The following is a 10,677-nucleotide window of genomic DNA, read 5'->3' on the forward strand; positions in this document are numbered from 1 at the left end:
AATAAAAAACAGCAACAACAAAAGAAGTTTGTAACCAGACGTTTCTCTCCTGCTCACCTGTTCCCAAATACCTGACAGCTACTTCCCAAATTACCACACAGAGGCTTATATTAATTATAAATATATTTATTTAGGTGTGTGTGTGTGTGAGCATTCACACACTGTGAAGGGCAGAGGACAGCATGTCAGACTTGAATCTCTCCTCCTATCACGTTCCTAGGATCAAACTCAGATTGTCAGTTTAGGCAGCAAAGTGATTTTACACACTGAGCCCCCCCCCCCTTTTAAGTCAATCTAAAAATCCACAGGGCTGCACAGCCCTTACTAAAGGACTCTGGAACAATCCTTGGGCCACTCTGATGGTCCCTTAGATCCTGTTCTTCCAGGTGGGATCGCATGAATGGAGCTTATAGTCTTTCCACCAGACTTAGGGCCCCTTCCTCTCCAGTCCTCTAGGTAAACCCTTGGCCCCTAAAACCTGGACTTGTGAAGGCCCTGAGGGATCCCACACACCCTGGGGCTCTGGAGCATAGTTGGGCAGGGAGTGGAGCTAGAGTCACAGACACCAGAGGGCAGGGAGGACACACAAGCCAGTTCCGAGGCCTTTCACTCAAAGTCCTGGACACTGACTAAGACTGCGAATTGGCTGCCCTCCGGCCTAGGAGCCTGTCTGCAGACCATCCTGTCCCTGGAGTCCTCCCTTCAGGCTGCTCTGCCCTGACCCCAGGCAAACTGCTGGTTCCCCAGAATGTGACAGTGGAATTTTCCTGGTGGGTGGAGGCATGGGAAAGCAGAGTCAGATCAAGAGAACCCGAGGCAAGGGTGCCAGGTCTGCCCAGCAGGGCCCTTGGATGAGCTCTACCTCAGTACTGGTCCTTTTGGCTTTCTGGGGTGCGGATTGGTTGTGAATGACCCATTGTATTTTGTGTTCTCATTGTTGGTCCTTCCCCTCTACTGGGTGTTTTGGGAGTTCCCAGTTTTCCCTATAATGGACATCTTTATGTGTGTGATGACACAGATGTTCTATTCTTCCTGCTAACATGCATTTCCTATAAGAAAAGCTTGTTCAAGGTGAGACCTTGTAATAGAAGACATTTTGCTGAGAGGAAGGCCATCTTGTCTGAGAATCTCCAATCTTCATTCAGCTGCCTAGAATCTCAGAAGCCCTGGACACAGCAGCCGTCAGGAAAGGCAGCCTGGCAGCTCTCTCAGTCTGGTTGTTTTGGGAGCCATAGTAACGGATTCTTGAGTCTGTTGAGTTAGTAGCTTTACTGCCAAGAAATGAGCAAATCCAGAGAGGCTATGAATTTCACGCGACTGAGTTTTCTTAGGGAGACAAGACTCATGATCTAGTAATGTCATGATGGACCAGCTCACCCAATCAGATGCTTCCACTGAGATTTGGAACTCAGAATGATATCACTCTCAGACTAGTTCAGGGGAAAAAAAGGTAAATTAATGTTAGTGCCCTAGATTGCTTCTCTTTTCCTTTGAAACAGGGTCTCTCTGTGTAGCTGTGGCTGGCCAGGAACTCACTGTGTAGACCATACTGGTCTTGAATTCACAGAGATCCACCTGCATCTGCCTTCTGAGGGCTAAGATGAAAGGCACGCACTATAATTTTTAAGGCCAGATTCTGGAAAATCATTAGTTGACTTTTGAAGCAAAATGGAGCTCGATTTTGCTGAGACAGAAAAGAGAAATCATGTTTTAATAACAGCTCAGTTAGGAATGTTTATAATTTTAATCCCATGAAGGATCAAAACACTTTTAAAATTTCTCATTCTGTGTGCGTGCGCATGCATGCATGCATGCATGCACATGTGTGCAGATGTGTGGAGGCTGACTACCTGTGGTGAAAGAGTTAATCGACATGGACCTTTTGGAACAAAAATTTACATTATACGTATTCATTTATTTGTGTGCGTGAGGATGCCTGTGCCATGGGATCATGTGGAGACCACATCGACATCTCCAGGAGTCAGGGATCTATTGAGTCTTCACACTTGTATGGGGAGAGCTTTCACCAGTAAGTCATCTTGCTGGGCAAAGAGTAGATTTAAAAATAATTTTAAAATGTATTTATTTAGCTGGACAATAGTGGCACACACCTTTAATCCCAGCACTTGGGAGGCAGAGGCAGGAGGATTTCTGTGAGTTTGAGGCCAGCCTGACCTACAGAGTGAGTTCCAAGGCAGGTTCCAATGCTATAGAGAAACCCTGTCTCAAAAAACCAAAAAACAAATGTATTTATTCATGTAACTTATATGGGTGTTATGCTTGCTTATGCCTCTGTTCACCAGAAGAGGGCATTATATTCCATAGTATTACAGCTATAGATGGTTGTCAGTCACCACGTGCTGGGAATTGAACTCAGGACCTCTGGAAGAGCAGTCTGTGCTCTTAACTTCGGAGTCATCTCTCCAGCCTCTAAAAAGGACTTTTTAAAGACTTACTTTAGTTGTAATTATGTCTGTGTTTGTGTCTGTGGATGGGTGTGTGCAGGTGCTAGACACTGAAGAACACAGTGGATCCTCTGGAGCTGGTCCTAGCAGCTGTGAGCTGTCTGACATGGGTGCTGGGAACCAAACTCAGGTTCTCTGCAAGAACAATAAAGCCCCCCCACCCCTTTGAGTCAGAGTCTTTTTATGTAATCCAGGCTGGCCTCAAACTCAGAGATCCGCCTGCATCTGTCTCAATAGCACTGGGATTAAAGGTGTGAGCTCTCATGCCTGACCAGTCTGCACTTTTTTTTTTGTGGTTTTTCGAGACAGGGTTTCTCTGTGGTTTTGGAGCCTGTCCTGGAACTAGCTCTTGTAGACCAGGCTGGTCTCGAACTCACAGAGATCCGCCTGCCTCTGCCTCCCGAGTGCTGGGATTAAAGGCGTGTGTCACCACCGCCCAGCTCCAGTCTGCACTCTTAACTGATAAACCATCTCTCCAGCCCCTGAATGAATGTAACTATAAAAATTAGCTTCAAAATGTCTATGGCAATTACTCTTTCATCATAGACACTTGGCTTCCTTACAACTTAGCCAGAACAGAAGCAATTAGATTTATTTTTTCTGTGTTTCTCTAAATCACATTCGTTCATTTATTCACTTTGTATGTGTGTCTGAGGTGGGGGCCGTGTGCTCACGCCACTGCACACACGTGTGTGTGTCTGAGGTGGGGGCCGTGTGCTCACGCCACTGCACACACGTGTGTGTGTCTGAGGTGGGGGCCGTGTGCTCACACCACTGCACACACGTGTGTGTGTCTGAGGTGGGGGCCGTGTGCTCACGCCACTGCACACACGTGTGTGTGTGTCTGAGGTGGGGGCCGTGTGCTCACACCACTGCACACATGTGTGTATGTGTGTCTGAGGTGGGGGCCGTGTGCTCACGCCACTGCACACATGTATGTGTGTCTGAGGTGGAGGTGTGCTCACGTCACTGCACACACGTGTGTGTGTGTGTCTGAGGTGGAGGTGTGCTCACGCCACTGCACACGTGTGTGTGTCTGAGGTGGGGGCCGTGTGCTCACGCCACTGCACACACGTGTGTGTGTCTGAGGTGGGGGCCGTGTGCTCACGCCACTGCACACACGTGTGTGTGTGCCTGAGGTGGGGGCCGTGTGCTCACGCCACTGCACACACGTGTGTGTGTCTGAGGTGGGGGCCGTGTGCTCACGCCACTGCACACGTGTGTGTGTGTGTGTGTCTGAGGTGGGGGCCGTGTGCTCACGCCACTGCACACATGTGTGTATGTGTGTCTGAGGTGGGGGCCGTGTGCTCACGCCACTGCACACACGTGTGTGTGTCTGAGGTGGGGGCCGTGTGCTCACGCCACTGCACACACGTGTGTGTGTGTCTGAGGTGGAGGTGTGCTCACGCCACTGCACACACGTGTGTGTGTCTGAGGTGGAGGTGTGCTCACGCCACTGCACACACGTGTGTGTGTCTGAGGTGGGGGCCGTGTGCTCACGCCACTGCACACACGTGTGTGTGTGTGTCTGAGGTGGGGGCCGTGTGCTCACGCCACTGCACACACGTGTGTGTGTGTGTCTGAGGTGGGGGCCATGTGCTCACGCCACTGCACACGTGTGTGTGTGTGTCTGAGGTGGGGGCCGTGTGCTCACGCCACTGCACACGTGTGTGTGTCTGAGGTGGGGGCCGTGTGCTCACGCCACTGCACACACGTGTGTATGTGTGTCTGAGGTGGAGGTGTGCTCACGTGTAGTAATTAGGAGCGGTGGGGCTGCGTCCCCAGCACCCCGGCCACCTGCTAGCTTATGCCTCGAAATAATTACACGGACACTGCATTCTTTTAAACACTGCTTGGCCCATTAACTCTAGCCCTTACAGGCTAATTCTCATATCCCGATCAACTCATCTCTAATAATCTGTGTAGCATCAGTCTTACCGGGAAGAACGAGGTCCCTAGGTGACAGGTGTGAGCTCAGGTCGTCTTGTGGAGCCTCTTTGAGCTTTCTGCCCTGGTGTCTCATTTTTCGATCCTGACTCTGACCACATTCCTGGATCGTTAGGAATTGATTTTCCCACAGCAAACAATACTGGAACCGAGAAGGGGCCGAGGATGTAGATAAGTGTGGGACACTTGTTTAGCACATGCAAGGCTGAGTTCAATGCCTGGCATTGGAGCAGGAATGGGGATACCAGTCATTTCCAAGCAGTAGACTCGTCAGCTCAGTCTGCAGGAGTTGGATGTGAAAACCCCTGCAGCTGCTGTCTGGGGTAGCACATTTCCTGGAGCAAGTTAGCTTTGACCTTGGCCCTCCTTTTGCAGCCATGACCTAGACTATTCACTATTTTTTTGTATTCGTTTCAAGGTTCTGTTTGCTTTTACCTGGCAGGGGCAACAGTTGCCTGCCCCATGCTGCCTCTGGGCAAGTCTATCCCCCTCTGCTCTGCTACAATATACAGAAATCTCCTCTTCCCTTTCTACTTTAATAACTCCATTGTTTATAGCTTAGGTTCCTCTTTTTTCAAAGGTGATATAAATATTCAGTCATGAGCCATCCGCGGATTAAGTAAAGGCCCTGGTCCTGAGGTGTAAGGTCAGTCAGTACCTGTGTATGTGTCAGTTGATGCACTGTGCTTCTAGAAGTCAAGACTCTGATACATTGTTTTCCCAAAGCAGCCAAATAAAAATACAATTTGTTTTTGTTGTTGCTTTGAGATAGATTTGCACTTTGTAGTTGTCGGGCTTTTTTTTTTTTTTTTTAAAAAAAAACAGTTCTTTGTTACTCTTTTTCAAAATTATCTCTTATTTATTTTTTAAATTTATTTTTGTGTGTCTATATGCCTGTGCACCGCGTGTGTGCTCCGTACGCACAGAGTCCAGAAGAGGGTGTTGCGTTCACCTGGGACTGCAGTTACAGGCAGTTGTGAGCAGCCTGATGTGGGCACTGGGAAGCAAGCCCTGACCTCCTAGAAGAGCAGCCGGTGCTCTTAGCCACCTCTCCAGCTCCCAGTCAGCTCTTTCCTTGGAGAAATCCCCTTCTTCCCACATGCTTTGGGTGCAAGTGTGACTAATTGTGCCCGGCATAGGAGATTTATTTTAATCTGTAATTTTGTTGCCAACCTAGAGTAGCAGTAGGGAGAGCAGCTGACTTGGGAATGGGCAGAGGATTGCAACCTGGGTGTGTATACTATGACAGATCATCAGAGTATCTGGGGAAGTTGAGGCGAGGGAGATTTTTAGAAGTACATGAAAGTTATTTTGAAAGAGTTCATTCGTCACAGTGGTTTGTCACAGGCAGTGATGTGCGCTTGCTGCTGTTAGATCTTCAGTGCCCAAACCTGGCTGCAAGGCAGTGGGCTCAAAGGCCCTTGAAAGCTTGTGGTGGGTTGGGCTGCCTGGCACTGGAGACATGTCCTTGTAGAAGGGGCCTTTGCTATGAGGCTGTGATTTCTGCAGTCTTCTAAGACATTCTTGGCGTCAGGCATGAAGGTTACTTTGTAGCTATCCTTAAGGTTCTCCGCTCATTACCTCTGCTCCATTTCATCAGGGTCAGATGTGTCTCCATTTTCATTCAGGCAATTTAAAATTTTATTCTTTTTTTTAAGATACAATATATTTTAGTACTTTTTGAGACTTCCACGTATGCACGAGTGTATTTTTAACACATTCATTCCCTCTTTCCCCTAACTCTTTCCAAATCCACCCCTTCCAGCCTCCTCCTTTTTTGTCTTCTTGGTTTGAGTCTAGTCTTTAATGGCTGAGCCACCTCTCCAGCCATCCCCTCCTTTTTAAAATTTGAGACAAGGTCTCATTTTATAGCCAAAGACGACCTCGAAGTCCCAACTATCCTCCTGCCTCAGTTTCTTGGAATGATGGGATTACAGATATGAAAGTTCTTACCAACTTTTTTCTATCTTTCCTTTCTTGTTGAGACAGTTTCACATGTAGCTCTGGCTAGCCCAGAATGCACTGTGTAGACCAGACTGGCTTCAGAGATCATCTACCTCTGCCCTTGAGAGATGGGGTTAAAGGTGAATAACACCACACCTCGCTCTTTCTCCCCTCCCCACCGCATTTTTTAAGACAGGGTTTCTCCATGTAGTCCTAGCTGTCCTGGAACTCACTCTGTAGACCAGGCTGACCTCAAACTTCTTAGAGATCTAGTTTCGGGATTAAAGATCAGCACCGTTACCACTGGGTTTGGTTTTTGTTTTTGTTTTTTTTACTTTACAATAAAACACACATAAAGCTTCCCATTTTTACCCTTTTTCAGTGTGTCTATTTATTTGTTTTTGTTTATATGTGTGTATGTGTGTGTGTGTGTCGGTGCTTTGCGTGTATGTATATCTGTGAACCACATACATGCCTGGTGCCAGTGAAAGCCAGAGGAAGTAGATTCCCTGGGACTAGAGTTACAGATGGTTGTGAGCTGGCATGTGGGTGCTGGGAACCAAGGTGGGATCCTCTGCAAAAGCAGTGTGTGCTCTCAACCACTGAACCATCTCTCCAGCCCACCCTGGCCCTGTTCGTCATGTGCAGGGGAATTCAGTCCATTCGCAGTGCTTTAGAAACCAAAGCCACCATCTGCTTCCAGAACCTTTATCCTCTGATTCCAAATTCTGTATCCCTTAACCTGTGAGTCGGGATTAATCCAAAATCTGTATCCCTTAACCTGCGAGCTGGAATTAATCCAAATTCTGTATCCCTTAACCTGTGAGTCAGGATTAATCCAAATTCTGTATCCCTTAACCTGTGAGTCAGGATTAATCCAAATTCTGTATCTCTTAATGTGAGTCAGGATTAATCCAAATTCTGTATCCCTTAACTTGCAAATCGGGATTAAACCAAATTCTGTATCCCTTAACCTGTGAGTCAGGATTAATCTAAATTCGGTATCTCTTAACCTGTGAGTCAGGATTAATCCAAATTCTATATCCCTTAACCTGTGAGCTGGAATTAATCAGCTCTTCACCCACTTCTTTCTTCTGCTTGTGCCTCTAAGAACTGACCTTATCTGAGCATTCCAAATACATCACAGGAGTTTTCCACATTGATGCCGCTTCCTGATTGGATCTGATTAGCCGGAAGTGTTGTGACAGCCTGTTGCCATCTGTGGCTCCATCTTGCTTTATGCCTGTTCCTTGGTCCGCATTCCTGAGTCTCTTACTGTCAAGATAAGACTAGGAGGTCACTAGGCAAGCATCACTTCCGGCCAGTGTCAAAACACCAGACATACCAGTTCAAACTCCAGGAAAACCGCCTTCTGCACTCAGCCCCAACCTGATCCTCTCAGGTTGTTAGGGATTCCTCACTTGGTCTTGGGAGCAGTGAGTGGATGTGGGCATTAGTCTACCTCCTTTCCGGGTCACTGGCACCCTTAATAAAACCCGTCCTTCTCCCCTGATTTCTGGAGCATTGATTTTTACAGGTGACAACACTCTTATCCATCAATCTAAAGGACAAAGTTCTGTGAGGCTCAGTGCAAAAGGCCTGGGTTTGCTGTAACAGAGAACCACGGATGTGTGGCTTCAGTGACAGAGTTTATTGTCTCATGGTTCTGGAGACTAGAAGCCTAGGATAACGCATGCACGCATGCACACGAGCACACATGTGCGTGCACACACACGTCTGACATTGTGAAGGATACATTCCACACTCCTCTTGGCTTTGAGTGGGTCTTTGAACTTCGTGGGACTGTAGAGACCTCCCCTGTCTGCCGCCAGCTTCCTGTGCTGTCCTGTCCGCACCTCTCCTTTTGCTCAGGGCACTGGTCACTGGTCACTGGGAGAGGGCTCACCCTACTGAGCTCGTCCTAGGCAATTGCTATGTCCAAATAAGGTCACATTCTAAAGGACCAAGAGCCAGGCCATCAGGGTGAATGTGGAGATACAATTCCCCAGATAGTCCGGTGTTTCCACAGAACCACGTTTGCTTTGGTGATCTGACGAAACCTATGCCTTGGCTCAGTGCCATGGGATGAGTGTCCCAGACTGATCTGGTTTGGCAGGAACTAGTACATGGCCCCTGGTGGCACCATTTCCATAAGGCAGCCAGTCACATATGTCAGACCACGCCCATTGGAAGGGCAACCATGTCCTCTCCTTGAGCAGACACATGTTGGGACTGGATTGGCCTTCCCTACCCATAATGCTTTTGCTGACCCCTGGGTTTGCAGATTCACCAAATAGCAAGCTACTCGCTTGCTGCTCCATGGACCATTGCTTTTGACTAAGGAATTCATTCCACTGTGAAGCAAGGGCAGAGGGGCTGCAGTTCACAGTCTCACTACCTGCCCCTCACCCAGCACATGGTCTCAGAAGGTTGAGTGACTCTGAGGATGGGGCCACTCAGGCAGCACTCCCAGGAAGGGTGGGGCCCCACTTTATAGGATTTCACGCATGCCTCGGAGCAGCGATCACTGCGGTTGCATTTCCACACCCAAAAATGCAGTAGGCCAGGGACAGGGATGAGGGGGGACCACAACCCCCACACCACACCCTCTTGCCCCCCTGCCCCCTCTGTTCCCACACTCTCATCATCCCCACTCTCCCCACTGCCCCCACACCCTCACCATCCTCTGAAAATGCCTGTAGTTTACGATGGCTCATGAAATTGTGGTGCTGCCAGTAAATAAGACTTGATTTGTTTCCTTGCATCCATGAACCAGTTTTGGGGAGCCAGGCATGAGACATCACTAAGGGAAAGTGAGGTGCCTCTTCCTAATCTGGCTACATTTGGAGGATGTACAGCTTGTGTTGCGATACTAAAACAGGTCACAGCTGGGCTGGAAGGGTGCTCGCCTCTGAGCTGATCCCCAGCACCACACAAATGGGGAGTGGGGGTCACACCTGTGATCCCAGCACTTAGGAGGCTGACAGGAAGATAGGGAGTTCAAGGTCATCCTGGACTACACAGAGGGCTTGATGCCAGCGGGGTCATTATAAGATATAAAAGGAATGAAATGTTGGATGTGAGCGAAAAAATGCAGAGGCAGCCTGCTGCCTCTCAGCTCTGCTCTCTCAAGTTCCGGGACTCGGCCCTTGCTAATTGGTGGTATTCAGCTGCAGAGGGCGCTGGAACGACCACGAAGAGGGTTTTTATTGTTTTGTTTTGTTGTTTTGTTGTAACTGGGGTCATAGCTTCCCTCTGCTTCTCTCAGGACTTTGCAACAAGCTTTCGAGCCCAGCCAGTCACTGCCTGTGTGTGACTCAAGCAGGAGCCGGAAGGGAGCCACAGGCTTGACGGAGTTGAAGGACTGACTTCTTCCCTGGGGCTCAGCCTCGCCATGGTTGGTGGCCATTGCCTAACTCTGATATTCCTGGGGTTTATTTATTTTTTGGTAGTTCTCTCTTAAATTTAATTAATTTATATATCTATTTTTGAGACAGTGTCTCACCATGTAGCCCTGGCTGACCTGGAAATCACTATGTATACCAGGATAGTCTTGAACTCAAAGAGCTCTGCCTGTCCCCGACTCTCGAGTGTAGGACTAAAGGTGTGTGCCACAGTGCCCATATATTTAGAGATACCTTTATTCTTCAGTAGCCAACGCCTTGTTTCTAACCCCATGTCAGAACCTTATGTTAGATGTCCCCAGTCAGACTACTGTCCTGGCACCTCTTGCTTGGCCGTAGATGGCACAAAGACCACTTGTTAAGGCAGAGCCCTCTGCATAGCTAAGTGTCATAAGAAGACTAGAGAGACCCCAGGGAACAGCACTAGGCCTTAGGCTTGTCCTCCTCTGGGCTGGAGACAAGGTCTGTTAAAGAGTCTGTTGGCCCTTCTTCATGACATTATCAAAAGCAGCTGTCCTATCCTGTCCTGTCCTGTGCTGTCCCATGTCAAGAGTCCAGTCATCTCTGTGAGTTCGAGGCCAACCTGGTCTACAAAGGGAGTTCCAGGACAGTCAATACTGTTACATAGAGAAACCCTGCCTCCAAAAAACCAAAAATCCAAAGAGAGAGAGAAACTGGGGGATGCAGAGGAGTATCATGAGTTCCAGGCCAGCCAGGGCAGGCGGTGAGCCTAGGGTTAAAATACTGTCTTTAAAAGGGTATAGGAGCGTAGCTCAGTGGTAGTGGGGCAGAGGACTGAGGCCCTGCTCTCCAACCCAGCGATGAGCAGATGGAACGGCTACCTCACTAATGGAGCCATGCTGAGACTCAGCACTCAGTTCCAAAAAGATCACAGGGTTGTTGATGGCAGCCGTGAT

The sequence above is a fragment of the Microtus pennsylvanicus genome, chromosome 14 (assembly GCF_037038515.1).
Source record: "Microtus pennsylvanicus isolate mMicPen1 chromosome 14, mMicPen1.hap1, whole genome shotgun sequence".
Taxonomy (NCBI): Eukaryota; Metazoa; Chordata; class Mammalia; order Rodentia; family Cricetidae; genus Microtus; species Microtus pennsylvanicus.